This window comes from Lepisosteus platostomus, chromosome 2, assembly GCF_059453375.1.
Source record: "Lepisosteus platostomus isolate fLepPlt1 chromosome 2, fLepPlt1.hap1, whole genome shotgun sequence".
In the NCBI taxonomy this organism is placed as follows: domain Eukaryota; kingdom Metazoa; phylum Chordata; class Actinopteri; order Semionotiformes; family Lepisosteidae; genus Lepisosteus; species Lepisosteus platostomus.
In genome coordinates, this window is record NC_142612.1 from 32657263 (window position 1) to 32678761 (window position 21499).

Here is a 21499-nt window from a genome sequence, read left to right on the forward strand (position 1 = left end):
TCAAGGACAGTCCTTCTAAGGCTGCATTTTAGAAAAAAAGGCCTTTTCAATGGAGGTTGGTCCTTTCAGTGGGTAGATAAAGGTTTTCATTCAAAGACAGGTAAGACTAAAATCAACAAGGAATAAAGTACATAAAAGCTCCTGATAGCCAGGCAGACTCCAGAATGGCCTGTACTGGGAGGGTGAGGCTTGAGGCGGCCCAGGTGAGGCTGACTCACTGAACTGTACATAAACGCCAGTATAACAGCTTTCCAGATCCAGCTGTATTTCTAGGAGTTCAGTCCTCCTTCACTGTCCTTGGAGGGGTCCCATCCAACCTTAGATCTGCAATGTCTAAGGACCTAGAACAATTTAATAATAATAATAATAATAATAATAATAATAATGAATAATAATTATTGCTATTATTGTTAACAATTTAACACTCAATTAAAGTGGTGGGTTTTTTAAATATTTATAATAATAGACGTTATTTGATATAGCACCTTTAAAAGTAGCATCTCAAAAGTAGCAGGTGTTATTAGACAAGCAAATTGCAGAATAAGCATCTAAGAAAAACAAGCACCAAGAGGTGCAGCAGAAGAAAACAGAGCAGACACAGACACTGATTAAATAATTTAGTGATTATTTAACACAACAAAAGCTGAAGGCCCTCTGGCCATCCAAGACCAAAATTTCCTTAATTGACCAAATTACTTAATTGGTCAATAGTGTTCTTATTCATAAAAAAACAGATGAATTTGGATGACCTATAAGACCAGCTGGAGCTTTCTATTAATAGGCCCATGATGTAGAGACTATAAAAAAATCTTTCCTTTTAAAAGAGACTAGTTTTTGTTGAGTACTTCATTCATGGTTTTTTTTTTACTATGCATAACCAGGGAGTTCTTGTAAGTGAGGAGAGGCCATTCAGAACATGTAGCTTATAAGGTTAGCTAGAAACACTGCCTCTGCAGGATCGATATTGGACAGCCCTGCTCCTGGGTTATATACCCAGACCCCTCACCAGCACTCCATAGCACTGTCCTAATCAGGCACCTTGGGCATTGTTTTCAATAACAAAACTGCAAGGCCAGCAATATATTTTCAGAGTAAACTGCACCAGCAGAGACATGAACAACATACAAGTTCAGAACAGAACCACTACGACTGCTGTGTTGGCCAAGAGACCTGTGCTTGGAACTTCCATTGTGACATTCTGTTAGTCTGCACATGAGCACAACAGGCAAGGGGCTGAGCTTTAATGCAGACTAATAAATATGAATGACTGTATTTCACAAATCATATTGTGGCAAGCATTTTACCAAGCTTCCTGCAGTGGCAAGAAATGATGAATGGTTAGAATTTCATGGCGTACTCACAGCTAACAAGGTGTACAATAATCACATCTAATCAGATCTCATATTGAGGTTTGAGGATCATCTGCAAGGTTTGTGGTTGGCTTACCATTAATGGTAACATTAATGGCGACTGAAGTTTAACATAACGTCAAAGCAGGACACACTCATTCTGAGAAACTCCTACTAACATAAATAAGTGATTAGTGCTACTGGTGTAAAGGCACACAGACCCAGCATGTAACATGTCCCCTCTTGAGCTTTTGAGCGTCAGTCTGCGACCAGTAGCTTGTTTTATAAGCCTTTCATTCATTCTCTTGTGACCCAACATACAACAGTCTATACAGTACATTAGGGATATTTCACTGTCTCTAACTGCAGATTGGCTTTCACAGCCTTGCAGAGCAGCCACCTGGTGCCACACAGGAATTTTTCCTCACAGTTTTAGAGGGATTCTGTAGTCACAGTAAAGATACAGGCCACACCAGAGTTATAGCAAACCTTGTTTCTGAGGTGTTAAGGTGATTAATGAGCAAATGACTCCCTCCTGGACAGGACACCAGTCCATCACAGGGGTGACCCCCCCAGGACTGCTGGTGCTCACTCCCACAGGAAAGGACCTGAGGCTCGAACCCAAAACCTTTCCATTACCAGAGACTTACACACTACTCTACACCTCTCCCGATACAGTCAACATTCATTATTATAAAATCAGACTGAGTCCTTACTGCTCTGCATGGACATTGTACACTGTGTGGTCTTTTCCGCCGACTTTCAGCTCTTTCTCAAGATGCTTCCTGAGGCCCTTACGTTGAAATGTGGCTTTCCCCTGTCGTGTTGGGGAGAGAAAGCACTTGTTTTTCAGTCCACTCTCCGCCTGCTTTGAAAGTCAAACTATTTTTAGACAGATAAGGTGGCCCCATTTCTTTCTCTCGCTGCTTCTCGGCTTTCAGCGCCTTCGACTTTCTTTCTCTTTGCAAACCTCTGTCTTGCCTGCCAGCAGTGGGTCATGGGATCAGAACCTAGCCGGGTCACTCATTTTGCACTATTCAGTGAGGTACATTGCTGATGTAGCCCCAGTAGGCCTCCCAAGTGATACCTTGTGATATCAAAACGTACGTCGTCCAGAACCAGTTTTTATCCCCACGCGGTACGTGTCATGAATAACTAACAGCCCAATGCAAACTAGCCGACAGACTGACTACTATCCATTACCACTAACTGTTGAATGTTGTGTTTCTTATGCACTGCATTCTGCACACTTGTTGTTTAAATTGTATATTGTTTTTTATGCTGTATGTGGTATTGCATTGAGTACTGGATGATACTGTTATTGCTGTCTTCACCTATCTGAACACTAAGAGAACAGGAGTAAATACGAATTTCCATGTACTTGTTACAGATGGCAAATAAACTGATCTTTGAACTTTCTGCTTCTAAAGTCCTGTTGTGCAACTGGATACCTGCCAGGTTTTCGCTGTAATTAAGAATGAGTTTAATCACAACCAGTGGTTCTCAGTCCTGGTCCTGGAGAGTCTGTTTCTGCTTCTCCTTGTTGCAGCTGGGCCTTGTCCCTGGTGCTAGGTGGCGCCTGGAACTGGTCTGCCTGCTGGTATAACATGAATATATATATATAACTTTTTTCTATACTTGGTCCTTGGTTAAAAAAATCCCCTAATTAAACTGCATTATTTACAACAACTTCAGCACACAAAACATTCATCAATTTGATAACTTATTTCTGACTAAACACCTCTAAATAGATGATCAATCGGCAACGAACAGTCAGGTGGGAATTGCACTGTATCCGACAGGTCCTACTGTGAGTCAGTGTTTTTCCTTCTGCTTAAGTCTAGGTGTCCTGAAGCTTATAATTAGCACAGTGTTCAATTCTCATTCAGCGTTTCAAGAGCTGAAAGAATATTTTAAAGGTCTTAAATAGAAAATAAATTAGCCTGTGCTTAAAGGCCCAGATGGAACAGAAGCCAACAGACATTGGCATCGTCCAGGACCAGGACAGAATTAAAAACTCTGTTAGCACCAGGATTATTATTCTTATGCTTTTTAGTTTTTCCTGGTGGTAGGGAACTGTTTAGAAATAGTATAAGGGGTTAAATGATGGACACCAGTCCATCACAGGGGACAAGACAGGACCACACCCTGGTCAGGACACCAGTTCATCACAGGACACAAGACAGGAGCACACCCTGGACAGCACACCAGTCCATCACAGGACACAAGACAGGACCTCACCTTAGACGGGACACCAGTCCATCACAGGACACAAGACTGGAGCGCACCCTGGACAGCACACCAGTCCATCACAGGACACAAGACAGGACCTCACCCTGGACGGGACACCAGTCCATCACAGGACACAAGACAGGACCTCACCCTGGAGGGGACACCAGTCCATCACAGGACCTTACCCTGGACAGGACACCAGCGCACACCCAAGGACAATGTAGAGACAAAAATGAATCTGACAGCATTTGTTTGGGTTGAGGATGAAACTGGAGCGTGTAGAGAAAATCCATGAGGGCACAATGAGAACATACAGACTCCACCCAGACAGGCACTCCAGGCCCAAAGTCAAACCCAGGACTCCAAATCTGTGAGTCTCTACACTGCTGTCCAGCTAAACTTTTTTTTTTTACCAGAACAAACACCCACAGCACCGCAGCTGTATTTTTTTTGTTATTTAAGTTAATTGCAATCATGAAATCCTTTGTATGTTTGTATCAGAGAGGGTTCAAGGAATAGGGATCCCACGGGCTCAATCTGAATCTGAAAGTCTCTGCGCAGAGCTCAGGATGAGTCATATCTTTGAGTCTCACTCTGAAGAGTGTAGTGGTCACTAGGGTACAGCTGGTACAGTATCCCAGGATGCCAGTGTTATCAATAAGCACTTCACCATTACTGTGGCTGCCTTTAGAGCTATTTACAACATAAGATCTGTTACAAACGAGAGGAGGCCATTTGGCCCATCTGCACAGTTCGATAATTAGCAGCTAATTGATCAGAGAATCTCAGCTGTATCTTCAAAGCCCTGACACAAGAAATGGATAAAAACATACAAAATTTAGAAGGAGATAAATACTGTATATATAGATATCTTTGATATTGATGTCCTGTCCAGGGTGTAGTGCAGGCATGTGCCCTGTCAATGCCAAAACTGACACTTTGACAGTTTAAAAAAGGGAAATTAAAACATTTCCTAACTCCGACGGAAATATGAAGTGCTAATTTGAAGTGGTAAATTTCCTCCTGGATTGGGTTGTATTTTATACGAGCTAGTGGCACTTGCATTTCTGCTCGACTGGCTGTTCCCAGAATTACTGTGGGCGTTCATGGAAAGACAAGAATTTCGGTATCCGTAATTCTTTCAGATTTTTCACAGGAGAGATCGATCTTGTCATGTACATGTTTCCTGAGAGCCCGTGTTTACCTCTGCTTCTCCTGCTTGGCGCCTGCCTCTCACTGGGCCGTCTGTTTCCCCTGGGGCAGCATGTCAAGCTGAACAACAGCCTGTTCCAATTAAAAAAGGGGGACAGGTAATCGCTAGTTCCAAAATTAACAAAAACACCTGAGCAGTGAGAGAGAGAGCCCCAGTTCTAATGGAAACTTGGATTGTATGTGGACACAAACAGCATTATATAAAAGCTGATAACGTAACCTACATTAGATTGTTAAAAATGCAGATTCATTAGAAGCCAATGAGACAAATATAAATGCAATGCAGAAGATCATGATTTTCTGTGATCAGTCTAGTTCAGGATCATCCCTGGCCTGCTCTGAGATCTTCCTGTGCTGTTAAGAGGCTCTGCTCATCCCAGAGTGGTATTGAGTTGCACAGACTACATGGCATTTCCCATAATCAGCCTCACTGTAGAGTAGAGGACACAAGACAGTACTTAGAAGTGGAAGGATGCAGGTTTAAATCCTATGTGGGACTCTGTTGCTATACCTCTCAGCACAGATTGTCATTGGGGATTGGAGAAGTCCTCTAATAAAGGATCCACTTGTACAAAAGTGGAAGATTGGCACTGCTGTGAGTGTGTGCGTGTCTGGGTGTGTGCCCTGCAATAGACTTGTGTCCTGCCAAGAGTGTATCCTGCATTGCGCCCGTTGCTTTCTGGGATAGACTCCAATTTGCTCATGACCCTAAAATGGAAGAAGGGGTTAGAAAATGGATGGGTGGATGGTGTCCAATGTAAGAAGTTATTCAGCCTCTCAGGCTCATTTGGCTTCTCCATACTTATGATTGCACTGGTTCAACAGCCTGGCTGGGCAGCTTGTTCCTTACTCCAACAACCCTTTGTGTAAAGAAGTGTCTCCTGCTCCCAGTTTTAAATTCGCTTCCTCTTAATTTCCACTAATGCCCCCGGGGTTTTTATTCTGAAAAAGTCAAGGCCTTTAAGGATTTTGAATTCGTGAGTCAGGTTCCCTTGTCTTCTGCTGAACGATTTGATTCTGAGGTGCTCCCGTTCTTGTATGTTCTGTCTAAGCCCCTGAAGACACAGAGCCTGCATTTTCAGGAAAGCAATCTACTGCTTGTTGGCTGCCACATTCTTAAAGGCCTCTTAAATGTCTGTTTTCATTCTACCTCCCTACACAAGAAAGAATGTTAAGATCATCTTTTAAATGTAACTGTTGTACACTTGAAACGTAGAGTCAACAACCAACCCAACTGCTGCATCACTGCCCTCTGACACATAATACATTCTCATACAGAATACTGTTAAACAAATTACTGCTATCATTAAACAGATCATGTTAGGCTTTTTGGATGTCCCCTTGTTTTGATGATGTTATCAGAGGTCTGTGCTATACGTAAGAGTATCCCTTTGTAGCTGAGACTGCTTTACATATGTATTTTAAGACTGCTTGTACGTATGAATTTTATTCAAATTATTCATTACAAACAGTGATAAGGTTTGAGAGACAAACTTTAACTTTAGAATGTGAACCTTGAGAACTGCTCAATAGATTTACTAAGTAATGGGGTTCACCAGCTAAATAAAGCTATGAATTCCACCTGAAACTAGGTTGGTCTCATACTAAATGAATGTTCCCTTTCTGATTATCTACTTGGCTTTGGGACTTGGACCAGGATTCTTTGAGGCTCCTCTCCTGAAGTTTCTGTTAGAGGTTAGTCTGCTGGTCATGAACTCCAACACCATCCCAAACATATGATGAAGAGCAAAGACCATCACCATACATTAACCTGAAAAAGACCTCCAATGTCCCCAATGTCAGTCTCCAACAGCGCTTAACATCAGTTGTGTCACAGGAGCCATGTCCTGACTCCTGTATAGTGCATATTTTGGACCCTATGCAGACGATATAATCCAGACGTGACTGGAAAAAGACTTCTAGGGAAACACAGCAGGAGCAGGATGGGATGACACACAGGGGGGCGTGATGGCTGTGATCTGGTGCTCAGGGTGCGTGACGCAGGTGAACAAGTCCTAAGGTAGTCCAAAGGGGAAACTGGGACACAGTCCAGGGTCCAGGAGCCGGGAGATCCAATCCAAGACAGACAAGATTAAAACCGGAACGGGATCCGGAACAGGAACCGGGACAGGGAACCAGGAGGCTAAAACCAGTAACGAGGCCAGGAACTCCGAGCCCCGGACTCAGCAGATCAGGACGCCATGATGAAGCCTATGCTGTCGAGTCTCTCCTGGACCTGCTGGTAGGCGATCTTCCGGGCGACTGTCTTCCAATGCAGAGCGGGGTATAGTGGGAGTGCCAGGCTTTAAATAATAACAAGGAAAACAAGGGACAGGTGCACATAATGAACTAAAACAGGAAAGGGTCGGAGCACTCTTAAGAGGAGGGATGACGATTGTGACAAGTTGTTGAAGAAGTCCTCAGTGTGCACCAGGCTGACTTCCACGAGAAATGCAGCACAACAGAACAGGTAGTGGTCCTCACCACTATTGAAAATGGCTTTCAGAAAAATCTGAAGTAAGGTGCTGTGTTCCTCAAGCTCACAGCAGCCTACAACACATTCTGGCACTCTGGTCTTCTTTTAAAGATGTCGCTGGGCCCTGCCCCCTGGTCCACCAAAATAATCCAAACTCAGCTGAGCAACAGATGATTCAGTGTTCACCGCGGTCAGGAAGACAAATGGACTCCCTCGGGGATCAGTGATGGCTCCCACCCTGTTTAATCTGCATATAGCCCCCCACAGTTTGACACCCTGGACCAGGTCCTAAATGAGGACAAATCAAAAACGCAAACAGTACTGCCTCACATATCGACTCAAACCAAGCCCCTCAAAAACAGTATCCAGTCTATTCCACCGCCAGTCTGCAAAAGCTACAAAGAAGCTTAACATTCAGATGAACAACCAGAAATTGCATACACATACTTTGGAGTAAGCCTAGGCTGGACACTGATCATCCAGGAGCACTTAAAGACAACAGCAGCCAGGGGTAATACAAGGAATAATCTGATCTGGTACAACCTAGGATGCTGCCACTACCACCCTCCAAGGGCCTTGCACTGTCTTTCAAGTTCAAGTTCAAGTTTATTGTCATTATACTCATATACAGGTATATGGTATAACGAAATGCTATTTAGCTAGCTCTCAGATGATAAACAGTACCAAAAAACAACAATACAATTGCATAAGAAAAGAAAGACAGAGACAACAGGCAATGTGCAAAACAACAACAGGTAGCAGGTGAAGAAAGATGTGAAGACGGGGGTTTGTATTTAATCTTTTCTGTAGGGGGTTTAGACTTCCAAGTCACAAGCAGGGGTTTATGGCAGGAAAGGGGGTTAACTGATAAGGAGTGCAGATGCCAGCTAGGAACCCCCCTGGGTGTAATGTTAAACTGACCATTTGCCCAGAACATCATAAACTGGCCAAATACCATGAACCCCCCTCTTTACCATCAGACCGAGTGACGTCAGAAACGGAGAAGAAAACTGTATATAACCCAAAAGTTTGTAACAATACGGGGAACAATACTTCGGTTTTGTTGTTTCTTGCGAGAAACAAGACTTCGGCTTTATTGTTCCTTGCATGCAATAAACTCATCTGTTTTACTTCATCTCGGGATCAAGAACCTTGTTTCTTCTGTTACAACAAATTTGGCGTAGTCGGCAGGATGCTCCAGAAGGCGCAGAACTTCCCATCGGCAGGAGAGACGGTCAGCGCGCACATAACTAAGAGGTAAGGACTCCTCTTTTATTTAAAAGTCCCGACTCTCTCTGACCGATTGGGAAATCTCTGCTCCCTGCGAGAATCGCCCGAGATGACGGAGTAAACGTGAGTTTCTGAATTCCTCTGGCCCGGGGAAGGCACCGGTGTATGTAATGGGTTGTTTGCTGTAAGCCCAGAATTTGGTCTGGCAGGGGTTCCGCGGTATTGTGTACAGGCGTTCGAAGCTGGTGTATGCCTTAATTGCGCGTGGAGTTTTGAACGGGTTTTGGACCCTTACCGTGAAGTCAGGACTGGTGTGGGTCTTAATTGCACCCGGAGTTCTGAGGGTCAGAACTGGTTTGGGTCTTAGTTGCACCCGGAGTTCTGATGCTCTGAATCGGTGTGGGCCTTGATTGCGCCCGGGGTTCTAGAGCAAGTGGTGCATTAAATGCACGTAGTTCAGGACTGGTGTGGGTCTTAGTTGCACCCGGAGTTCTGTGGCTCGGGATCGGTGTGGGCCTTAATTGCGCCCGGGGTTCTGGAGCTGAGTGGTGCATTAAATGCACGTATAATCCAGGATTGGTGTGGGCTTTAATTACGCCCGGGGTCCTGAGATTAGCTACGCCTTGATCGTGCACAGATTGGCGTGGCGTGGTTTTTTTTTTGTTTTAAAGGAAACAGGAGTAGAAGAGATATATGTATGTATGTTTTTGGTGTTTTCCTTGTTTGTGAAATACATATACACACGCACTACACTAACATAAACACACCTCATAATAAAAGAGCAAAGCATTAAGTAGCAGGATTTAAAGGACGTTGAGACCCGAGAATCGCCCTGATTGAGCTCAGTGCGTAAGTCCACCCCGGGGCAAAAGCAGCGATGCTGGCGTTCTGGGGATGGTGAATTACTGATCAAGAAAGGGGGTTTTCGAGGTCTCGTTTCTTACCTGTGAACAGTGCGGTGTAAATCCTCTCTAAAGTCTCTGAGAGGTATTTAGATCTGGAGGTAACAGACGCCCTTAGCTGAATGAGTGCAGTAATGCACAGGTTTTTCCAAGTGAAAACATCCCCCTACTGAATGAGCTGTTACCTCACACACGACAAAAGTAAATCTTAAAGAAACCAAACATGTGTGCTAATTGGGTGTTTGAGAAAGTGGTGGAAGTATCTGATTACATATCAGAAAAGTGTAAATTGACTGAAAGGGAAGAGAAATATAGGAAGAAGCTGAGTCTGTCAGAAGGAGTTTGGGGCGAAGATGCCTGTAAAAAAGCGTACGAACATTGGAACAAAAACAAAGATTTAGCTGCAGCCCTGGTGATCGGCCGACACCTGAGGTGGCAGATTAGCATGAAGGAGAAATCAGAATGGGATAGAAAAGAGAAGGAGTTCACAGAAAAAATAAAAGCGTTAAATGAGAGGAAAGATAATTTATTCGCGGCAAAAGAGGTACTAGAAAAAAAACTAAAAGGGGCAGTACAGGAGAATGAGAAATTAAAAAAGGAATTAACTCCTGATCACGCTGCACTGGTTAATGTGTTACAGCCGGCGACTAAGTTATATCCTGCTCTCCCACAGGGGAACAAACAGGCAGGAAACGAAAATAATTGGGATCAATTCCCTCAGTGGCCATATGGAGAAGGGGGGTCTGATTGGGATAACACTTGGTATGAGTGTGATAAAGACGGATCAGGGTCTCCCCTGTTAGAGGGAGGGCGCCCGCAGGTCTGTACTCTCACTCGAAGTGGGAAAGGACTTGATGTAGCAGGGGCTGGTGCCGTTGATGACAGCGCCACTCTAACTCCGTCTCGCACCCCGCCGAGGGGGTCAGTTCTCGCACCTACCTTCCCTGAACCCCCAATACGATCAAATCCAAAACCGGAGGATATTGACCGGTGGGCTAGAGAAGTACCGCACCCAAAATTAGGGATGCAGCGAACCTGGAGTGCGCTTCAGGAATTAAAAGATACTTATGGTATCTCCCCCCTGACTGCCGCTATGATCCTCAGAAGGACAGGGGAAAAGCGTGTCGGAGAACTTAAACAATTGTGTGAGGATAACGGCAGGGGAGGGCGATGGGAATGGGTTTGGCGATGGCTTAAACAAAATTATCCACCAAAGACAGATTGGAAAAAGATATCTGCGTGTCAGCAAAAAGAAAGCGAGGATGTGGCTGACTTCACTGACCGCTTCGTCACACTCTGGCTGGAATGCTCAGGACTGAGTGACGAAGATGATGTGAATAGCGACGCCTCTGCTGTAATTAAACAAATTTATTTGGGCGGTCTTAAGCCTGATATAGCCAAAGCCCTTCAGTTAAAAGAGCCCGAAATAGGGCAGGATACGACTAAACAATTTGAGGAAATAGTTAAAATGGCACGGCAAATCGAGAGAAATATGTATGCTAAGGTGCGGGCAATACAAACAGGGTGGACACCCCCCATACTGAAGGGTGGAGCTGGCCCTGACACCCGACTAAATCCAAAAAGCGAAATTACAACTCGGTGCCATTATTGTAAAAATTTCGGACATTGGCAAAAGAATTGCAAAAAGCGATTAGCCAGTGAGGGCAGGTTTGGAAGATACCGAGATCCCCCTTTCAATCCCTCGAATCGAGAGGGGCAAAAAAACCTGTTGTCACAATTACAGGATCTGAGCGAAGCAGACAAACGCGCTATCAGGGAGCTTTTAAACTAGGACTCCCCCTAGTGGCCTCCCTACGCCTATCTCAGGAACTGAGTGAAAAAGAGCTCAAATTACAATGCACGATTAATGGGATTCAAATGTCACTTTTATGGGACACTGGGGCTCAATTATCGTGTTTATCTGAACAGTCAGCCAAACGGTGTGGTGTCATGTTCACAGGGAAGGAGCTGGAGGCCACTGGTGTAGGGGGTAATAGAATAACACTCAGAGAAACTCAAGAACTCAAGATTAGACTAGGAGATGGGGAGGTAACATTTAATGCTGTCATGTGGGTAGGATCTACCCCAGATCTGTTGGGATGGGATGCTCTGAAATACCTACAAGGGGTTACATTAACCGTACATGAAGAGAGGGTGGAGGTAAACATCTGGTCCCTCCAAAAAGACGAACTAAAAGGGCATCCAATTTGGACTATGGATAAGGACGAATGCGGGCTTCTGGATATGGAACCCGCCACATTTACTGGGAAATCCCCGCCATACACAAAGCCATATAAAATCAACAAAGAGGCGGAGGAAGGGGTTCGACCAGTAATACAAAAACTATTGACTCAAGGCATTGTACGAAAAACACATAGTACAAGCAACAGTCCAATATGGCCCGTAAAGAAAGCCAGCGGAGCATGGCGATTCACAGTTGATTACTCAAAAGCTAATCAACACATCAACCGTCTCACCCCCTTAGTAGCAGACCCCTCTGCTATTTTTCAACTACTGACCCCTGAGCACCAGGTGTTTTCAGTAATTGACATGGCTAATGGGTTCTGGTCTGTTCCTCTACACCCAGAGGTACAAGATTGGTTCGCCTTTGTTGTAGATGGAGAACAATATACTTGGACCAGGTTACCACAGGGGTTTCATAACAGCCCCACCGTGTATCACATGGCACTTCGGAGGCATCTCCGGGAGCTGCCTCAAGTGTCCTCCGTCGTTATCCAATATGTGGATGATATTTTAATCGCGTCTCCTGACGAGGAAACCCACAAGAAGGACCTCCAAATTATTCTCGACCATTTGGTTAAAAAAGGACACAAGGCTAGTTATAGCAAAGCACAGTTATGCCTAGACACCGTAATTTACTTGGGACAAAAGATTAGTCAGGGAAAAAGGGAATTGACAGAAGATCGGGCCCAGGCAATCCGAACACACCCTAGTCCCAATACGGTGAGAGAGCTCCGATCATTTCTGGGTCTGTGCAATTTCAATAGAAATTGGGTTGATGCTTTTTCTGAAAGGGCCAAACCACTTACAGACCTATTAAAGGGGGGAGGGAGGTCCCTTGATCCTATTGCTTGGAGTCCTGAAGCTGAACATGCTTTTAATGATTTAAAACAAGCTCTGTTACAGGCTCCTGCATTGGGGTTTCCTCAGACAGATCAACCATTCTACCTCTACGTAAGTGAAAAGAATGGATTTTGGACAGCTGTACTAACACAGGAACATGGGGGTAGGTACCGCCCGGTAGGGTATTACTCTGGATCCTTGGACGAGGTAGCCAGGGGCTGGGGACCATGTCTACGAGCCGTTCAGGCCGTCTGTCTAGCAGTACAGGCAGTCAATAACATAGTGCTAGATCAACAACTGATTGTTCGATGCCCACATGCGGTACACACCCTCATGTCCCTGAATCGGGTCAGTCAGGTTAATGCGATACGATGGAGCAAGTGGCAGGTCTTGTTAGAGGCTCCAAATATTACCATTGAACGTGAAGGAGCTCTAAATCCAGCCACATTGTTACCTGACCCATCAGAAGCCTACATGTTAGAACACAGCTGTGATGTTTGGGCAATGGGAGAAGATGAGGGCATCAAAATAGCCGAGCAACCACTAAGGAATGAAGACCTCATCCTTTTCACTGATGGAACTTCATTCATAAATTCTAGTGGGGAGAGGAAAGCGGGTTGGGCTGTGACTACAGAACATGATATCCAATGTGGGGGAAGATTTGAGGTACCCACGTCAGCACAGCGAGCTGAACTGAAAGCTTTGGTGGAAGCCTGTAAATTAGCAAAAGGCAAGACCACCACAATATACACAGACTCACGATACGCATTTGGAGTATGCCATGATTTTGGAAGGTTATGGAGTAATAGGGATTTTTTAACCTCTGCTGGCACTCCGGTAAAGAATGCAGATCTGGTGTCTGAGCTGCTTGCGGCTCTCCAACTCCCAAAGCAGGTAGCTGTAGTCAAATGTAAGGGCCACAGCAGAGAGGACACTCCCGAGGCCAGGGGCAATAAGCTAGCAGACTGGACAGCACGTCAAGCTGCCCTGGGGCAATGGGAGGAGTGGGCTATAGAAAAACCTCTTCAGATTATTTCAGTTTGCACAGTGAACATACAGGCACTCCGGACGGAACAGCTCAGCGAGCTCCAGGCCCAGGCTCCAAGGATTGAGAAATGGACCTGGATGGAACGCAATGTGGGGCTGCAGAAGGATGGGACCTGGAGGTGCCAGCGTACGGGCAGACCCGCCTGTCCCAAGCAACTAATGCCCTACCTGGCACAACAAATACACTCCACAGGGCACCCAGGCGTTAGCCAAATGACTCGACGCTTTGCTCAGAGCTGGGTGGGCACAGGCTTCACACCCTTCGCAGCTGATGTGGTACAACGCTGTGGAGAGTGCCAAAAAGCCTCTGGAGCACCGCCGGTTCGGGCTCCTAATCTTCGACGTCCTGCACCCGAGGGGCCCTTTAGACACTGGCAAATAGACTATTGTTCACTGCCACCCTGTAAAGGGAAAACAGGCCTCCTAGTGATGGTGGACCAGTTTTCTAGATGGGTGGAGGCTGTCCCTGTCAAACGAGAGACTGCGCAGACAACTGCCAAATATCTCGTGACAGAAGTAATTCCCCGATGGGGACTCCCGTGTCGCATAGACTCAGACCAGGGCACACATTTTACTGGAAAAGTGTGTCAGGTGGTGGCAGACCTACTAGGGATCAAATGGGACTTGCATTGCCCTCATCACCCGCAGTCCTCCGGCATGGTGGAACGGGTGAACCGGACTTTGAAAGCTAAATTGACAAAGTACCACTTGGGAGGGATCCCCTGGGTGGATGCATTGCCCGCCGTACTGTGCAGCATCCGGGCTGGGACAAATCGAATAGTGGGGCTGAGCCCGTTTGAGGTGATCACGGGGCGTCCCATGAGACTGAGTGACTCTCCAGGACATGACAGAGTAGGCTTGAGTATACTAACTGATTCTCTGTTACAGTATTGCAAGTTGCTGACAGAGGCCACCCAAGGAGCCCGTGAGCAGGTCCTGGAGGCGTGGGGACCACCACCTGAAGGAGGGCACGACCTCATCCCAGGAGAGTGGGTGTGGATCAGGAAATTTCCTTCACAGGTTCTCCAGCCCAGGTGGGACGGACCCTACCAGATCCTGTTGACAACCGAGTCTGCGGTTCGAGTGGAAGGAAAAGATCGCTGGATCCACGCGTCACACTGCCGACGAGCCTCATCCCCGGACCCAGAATGAAAACATTTCTGTCAATAATGATAATTGTTGCTGTAGAACTATGTTCCGCAGGGATTAATGATCATCTCTCCCACAAAGGAGAACATGGAATTAATTCCTTTTTAGGCCTCTCCTATCTGACAGCTAAGAAAACCAACCAAAGTGCCTGCTGGGTGTGTGCCGCATTACCCAAATATGTACAGGGAGGACTTCCTATGGGGGCCATTCCTTGGCGTCTCGAGGAAGTCATAGGCATGATCATTTGGAGGGATAATTTAGGAGATTTTAATATGACAAACTATGGGGGTTGCCATAACACGACTTTAACCTGCACAACATTACAGTATCTACAGGAGCGAGGCTTAGAGCCCACGAGTTTCACAGGCTCTTACGCTCCTAAATATAACAGAAGCCATACACCACCATACCTGACTCTAAATAAGGAACGTGAGGGAAACATATGCTTTCAGCACACTAATGGTCTGCACTTGGTTGGATGGAGTCGTTGCAACCTTACCATCGCTGCAAATATATCCACCTCTACCTTCCAAATTCCAGGATGGGATCGGCACACCCCACAATTCGGTATAAGTTTCTTATTTTCAGAGGCATGGGGAGCGCCAAACGGAACATATTTCATTTGTGGAAAACGAGCCTACCCATGGTTGCCAGCCCAGTGGTCTGGCTCATGTTATTTAGGATATGTGGTTCCTCATATCCGTGTTCAAACCCACACCCCCTTCGGACCTAACCACAGACCACAAAGAAAATTGGCTGATTGGGAATATTATTTAGGTATAATATTTCCACAAGCCGGCATGAACTTTCTGAGTCGAGAGTTAATTCAAATGGCTTCGACTTTAGAAGAATTAGCAAATTCTACCTCATCTAGTCTGAAGGCTGTTAATGATGAGATGGTAGCCCTCAGAACAGTGGCCATGCAGAACCGACTAGCTTTAGATTATGTACTGGCGGCCCAAGGAGGAACTTGTGCAGTAATTGGCACTGAATGCTGCACATATATCCCTGATAATTCTGAGCACATCTCAGATCTGGCCCAACACATTTACAATGAGGGACAGAAATATCAGGACTATTATACTGAAAATTGGGGAATTGGATCTTGGGTAAAGTCTGTGTTTGGGGCCTGGGGCGGAACTTTTTTACAGTGTTTATTTGTAGGAATAGTATTGTTTATATGTGTAATTGTAATCATCACGTGCACAAAAACATGTATCACATCTTGCCATAACCGTGGAACGAACAATGTCATGGCAATACATACCTGTTCGCCAAGAAAGGAAAGATCTGCCCTGACATTGTATGTATAAAAATAGGCTACACTGACGTATGCCATATTTTATAAGGGGGGAATGAAGAAAGATGTGAAGACGGGGGTTTGTATTTAATCTTTTCTGTAGGGGGTTTAGACTTCCAAGTCACAAGCAGGGGTTTATGGCAGGAAAGGGGGTTAACTGATAAGGAGTGCAGATGCCAGCTAGGAACCCCCCTGGGTGTAATGTTAAACTGACCATTTGCCCAGAACATCATAAACTGGCCAAATACCATGAACCCCCCTCTTTACCATCAGACCGAGTGACGTCAGAAACGGAGAAGAAAACTGTATATAACCCAAAAGTTTGTAACAATACGGGGAACAATACTTCGGTTTTGTTGTTTCTTGCGAGAAACAAGACTTCGGCTTTATTGTTCCTTGCATGCAATAAACTCATCTGTTTTACTTCATCTCGGGATCAAGAACCTTGTTTCTTCTGTTACAACACAGGTAATGTGCAAAACAACATCAGATGTGCGAAATCATACATCAACAGAATGAAATAAAGGATAGAAAATGATGGGGAGTGAGCTCCTTGCAGTAGAATACTGGGCCCCTCTCTGGGCAAAATCATACATACTAACAGAGCAGACACCCAGCTGAATGGCACCATCCTCACTGGGACCCAGCACTCCACCCACTCCCCTCCTAGCAAACATCACTCCATACATCTGACGATTCGGAATAACCCGCATGATCCTCAGAAGGACAGTCTGTACCTGCCACTACTCATTGCCACACAGTATTTATTCCAACAAAGACACCTCTGCCAAGAAGACAGCCAGTCTGGAGAAACCCTCCCCAGCAAAACTTTAAAGCCAGCTCCACCTGGGCTCAAGAATGGGAATCACCGGACTTAACAACCAAGCTCCTCATCACATGCCCAACCCAACAAGCTCCCAGCTTTCACCGTCCAAGAAAAGAGCGGCCCACTCTCAACTGCTTTAGGACTCGTCATGGTCCATGTCTTGACAGCCTCTACAGGTGGGGTATTAGTGCAAGTCCACTTTATTCCTGCGGGATGTGTGTAGAGGACAGACCAATCTACAGGTTACACACCCTCCACATCGCCAGAGGACATGCTAGCGCTTGGCTCAGGAACAACATAAATAAAAGTTCCTTGGTACAGCTCTAATGTCCTGGTTTGCAATAAACTTGTGACAGGTTCTAAAATTCCGTTTCACAACTGTGATGAAACCTGTTGATATTTATGCAAGGAAAACAACATATCAAGACTGTTGATTTGTCAATTTCTTGCTCATCAGTATGGTGCTAGCTGTCAAACAGCCACACCGATGACCATGATCATAAGTAGGCTATATTAGATGCTTAAAGACAGAACAGAAATGCTGCTTCATGTCAAATCCTCTGCAGCTTTGTTTAGACCCACACTGTTATAAAATGCTGTGTAATGGAAAGATATAGCAAATTGTCCCTCTACTGTCAGTGATAAGTATAGTCAACAGTGCCAACTGGGACAGACCCAGTTTCAGTGCTGGTGAGACCTGGTACAGGAAAATATAAAGATAACAGACGTGGCATTAAAACTCAACAACACCGTGGTCTTAAAGATTTACCGATCTTACTGTCCAATACTGTCATCTCTGTAAAGTGTGTTATCACACAGATAATAAAATGCCAATAAAATATATTGAAAAATACATAAGACTTATGTGATATAAAATTACTTGAAAATAACTTTCTCTAAAGAACGGGGTTATGGCCAGTGAGTGGTTTATTAAATGACAGGATTTTTGAAGAGACTTAACTTCACTTGTACAAATCCCAAATAAACCCACATATTGAGATTAAGGGTGATTATAAATAGAGTGCAATCCTGTCAAATATTTTTTTAATAATTCCCAAACAATGGAAGCCAGGAGCTGAAAAAGAGCTGAACCTTTTGTTCTCACAATTATGTTTTCCTCTTTTCAAATAAAAGAATCTGAGAAGGCTTGACTGATTATTTTCCCTGGAAGATAGTGCATTTCTGTCCGTATTATGGGACACTGTATTTTTATTTTTCATTTTAGAGTAGGATTATTATCTTGCTCCAGTATTGTGAAATACCATGAATGTGAAATTACCTGCAGTACAGTACGACAATTTAAGGATGTACTGTAGCTGTCCTCTATAAATAATGATTAATAGTCTCCAAATGAGTCTTTTGTACAGAATATTCCTTTGTCTCGGTAACTACTCGCTTTAGAGAGCAGCAAATTCAACATTACGGCGAGAAAAGACGCGAATGCGAGTAAGATGCTTGTTCAAACTCAGAAGAATTAAGTAAAGAGAAACTGGAATCGATGCCCAAAATAATTTTAAAGTGATACAGCAGCCTTTCTAACCTGACCCCCGTTTTCTGCTGGACCTGATCAGTTATTCTGTCAGTTAGCAGGTAGGGGACTGTCACCTAGACGAAAACAGCCTACATACACGCAACTACTGTACATGGCGCAATAGTCTTGTTAATTCTGCGTTGTACTTCTATCCTGAAGTCCGTGTTTGCATGCAGGCGCCGGGCTATTTCAGGCGTAGACTTATTTCGGCGATGATTTAGCAGCATGAGCGACCTCGATAGCATTGGGTTTTCACCGAATAATAAATACTAATAAATGTGCTCCAAGCACAACCGACGGCTCGAACGTGCTGTCATTTTGCGTTGAAATACTGTGGATCCTCTACTCAAGTATGTCATATTTTTATTTTAAAAATAATTGTGGAAAGCATTAACTTTGTAGTTTTTTTTTTGTTTACCGTCCTAACTAGTGCAAGAACCATTTTTCCAAGTAACATAAAAACCCGTGACTTGCCTTTTCGCTCGACGCTCCGGTTAAGAGACCGTCTCAGCTCATTTCTGTTTTCTTTTTTTTTTCCGGGGAACGCGCTTTCTTCTCACCTCAAAGTCCATCTGCTGGTGCAGCTGCCGTGGGCTGTCGTGGGCAGGTCCGAGGTGGCAGAAGGAGCCAATCGAAGACAAGACGTGCGGGTGTCCTCGCCAGGTGCACTCGCAAGCTCACCTAGAGAAGTCCGCTGTAACAACCTTGTTTTCTGAACTGCCTGGCTGCACCGCGACATGAACGGCTTCAGCTGTTTGCTACTTTAAACATAAATGTTTCCTTGATAGGTTAGAGATGGCGAATGATAGTTATGTATATTTTAAGGTTTTGTAGACGGGAGCGCCTTCTGTGTCATATATGTATGTGGCCTTCTGTGCGGTGAACTTTACTCTTGTCCACATTTGCAAGTGACAAAAATTGTGTCTGTTAGCATAGGTATGACCTGGTCATTATATTTCACACCAGTAATTAACAGTTCATTACCATACTTACAATACAACCTTACTGTTGCTCTATGCAAACATTGGCACAGTTTCTTGTAGTGCTGATTAAAATAGTTCATTGTTATTTATTCCAATAGGGCACGAAAAATCATTCAGACTCATAAAATGGAAGAATATGAACCTTGCAGTCTGTGGGTCCGGAAATAATGTTTAGCTCATCCCAGCTGGTGTGCTTATCTTGCTTTAAAACCCTCAGACTTTAACGTGATTCCCTTTAGTTTCCTCCAGCCCTAAGACTTGGAACATGACTCTAGTTACATTAGTTCAGGTGGGTAGTTGTTCTCCTATGTTTTTTCTCCTATGCTACATTACCTTTGCTTACTGCCCTGTCTTTCTCACGCTTGAAGAAGGCTCCACGGCCGAAACGTTGTTTTCTTTCTTCTCTTTTCAGCATGGAATAAACCTATTTCTAGTTACATTATGCTTCCAGTAGCTTTTATGAGATATTCCTCCCTTCAACTCGTTTTCCCACCTCCTACATCAATGCAACCCATGTGCTATATACAGTTTGTAGACAAAGGGACACATTACCTGCTCTGGCTGCTGGCGTCCCTAATAAAACAAGGACTGTGGAAAGTGAGGAACACTGTCATCCAACACAACACAGAGTGAGCAAGAGAGCTGGAGGAGAGGATCCTTGCGAACTTCAGAAGGAGGATGAAGCGTAACGTTGCCAAATGGGGCTTCTTCACGGTGAAAGAGCACTGGAAGGGACCGTGGGCCCTGTACAGGGACTACGGAGGAAAACCCTCTTCCTTTGAGCTCCCGAAGAGGACTGGACGACTGCAGTTTCAGAGCCGGGACAGGGGAAGTGGTAGGGTTTGGAGGGACTCTTTGTCACAGTATCCTGTAATCAGAGACAAGCCTCTACCAGTTCCAGAAGAGGTAGACATCAGATCTGATTATCCAATCAGCCCTTTCGATCACCACCACACCTCCCAGCTTTAGACTACTTTAGAAGTGTTCACAGTTACCTCGGTGCTCAGTATGGGGTTTCGCTGTCGAGCCTCATGTCAACGCCTTCGGAGTAACTCTCTCGAGCCCTCTCCTGTATTTCTGGTTGCCAGGACTTCGCTTCCTCTCGACCACAATTCTGGATATCGCGTTTCGGCTAAGTACACCTGGTTTACTTGACCCTCGTTCCTTGAACTCTGATCAACTACGGCATAGGGTCCTTACCACCATCTGCTCCAGCTCACGTCGCTGTAACACTCTTTCATTGTGGGCATCCAGCCCCAGCAAGCATCCACTTGCACCCATTGATAAAGGACCATCACCTCTTTAAGACCTTTTATAAATTAAAGTTTATTTTGTTATAAAACAATGCAGTGTGTAGATCAGGGTGCAATCTACAGAAACATTATTATAACCGGAAGAGTTTGAGGCCATGAGGCACTTTCCATGCTTTTGTGCCATATTGTTTTTTTCTCATCCCGTTTGTTAGATTCCTCAGGGAAGATGAATGAAATGGTTCTTTTCAGAATGAACAATGATTGAGAATGAATGGTGAACTACAAAGACACGAGCAGAACCTACATGGAAGTGCCTGAGAACAGGAGGCACTTCTTCACACAGGGCTGTGGGAATCTGTAAAGCTGCCCTGCCACATTGCCAAAGCCGATACCTTGGCTTATTTAAAGAAACATGACCCTGTACAGGAGCAAGTGCTCTCGGGAGATCTGATCATTCCCAGGCTGCTGTCCTTTTTATCTTTTAAACGTCAGGTTTCCCATTTGCAAGATTGTCACCTGAAACCTTTGGAAAATTCTCGAAAACCTCATCGAAAAGCAACGACTACTGTAAAAGTACTGTGTACCTGAGCTGGCATGTCCATCATTTTTTTTAAATTTCTCCAAACTTTATTTTGTGTTGATTTTAATTTGATCAGATTTCATCCTGCCCCTTAGAAACACCTGAGGTCTTGACAAACCATAATCTGAATCTATTTCCTAGCCCGGGATGTGACTGGCTGACAGCAGGCTACACAGACATTGCTGCAAAGCGCAGGAAACATGTGCCTTGAAATAAACCAGGCAGGACCACAGAGGAGTGCTGCATGTTGGTGATTGTGCCAGAATCAGAGCTTTGATTCCTTTGTCAAAATCTAAAAATTGCAAAATGGGAGTGACAACAAAGGCTATTGACTCTTTTAATGCA

The 21499-nt window shown here is 44.8% G+C and overlaps 1 protein-coding gene and 1 long non-coding RNA gene across 3 annotated transcripts in view; one reads left to right on the forward strand and one right to left on the reverse strand.

Annotated features, from left to right (window-relative positions):
• Positions 1-18944, reverse strand: part of cracdla (cracd like a) — a 67216-nt gene extending 48272 nt beyond the window's left edge. Inside the window, exons 1-2 of one of the 2 annotated variants that reach the window (XM_088605762.1) lie at positions 18813-18927; positions 4786-4865 (exon numbers count right to left, since the gene is read on the reverse strand). The gene's annotated coding sequence lies outside the window, so the exon portion shown is untranslated. Of the gene's footprint in view, positions 1-4785; positions 4866-18812 lie in introns of both variants that reach the window. The other variant, XM_088605753.1, reaches the window with a different exon arrangement.
• Positions 1-20700, forward strand: part of LOC148676245 (uncharacterized) — a 28101-nt gene extending 7401 nt beyond the window's left edge. Inside the window, exon 2 of the long non-coding RNA XR_015926335.1 lies at positions 18906-20700. This is a non-coding gene — a long non-coding RNA (uncharacterized LOC148676245). The remainder of the gene's footprint in view (positions 1-18905) is intronic.
• Positions 20701-21499: the final 799 nt, after the last annotated feature.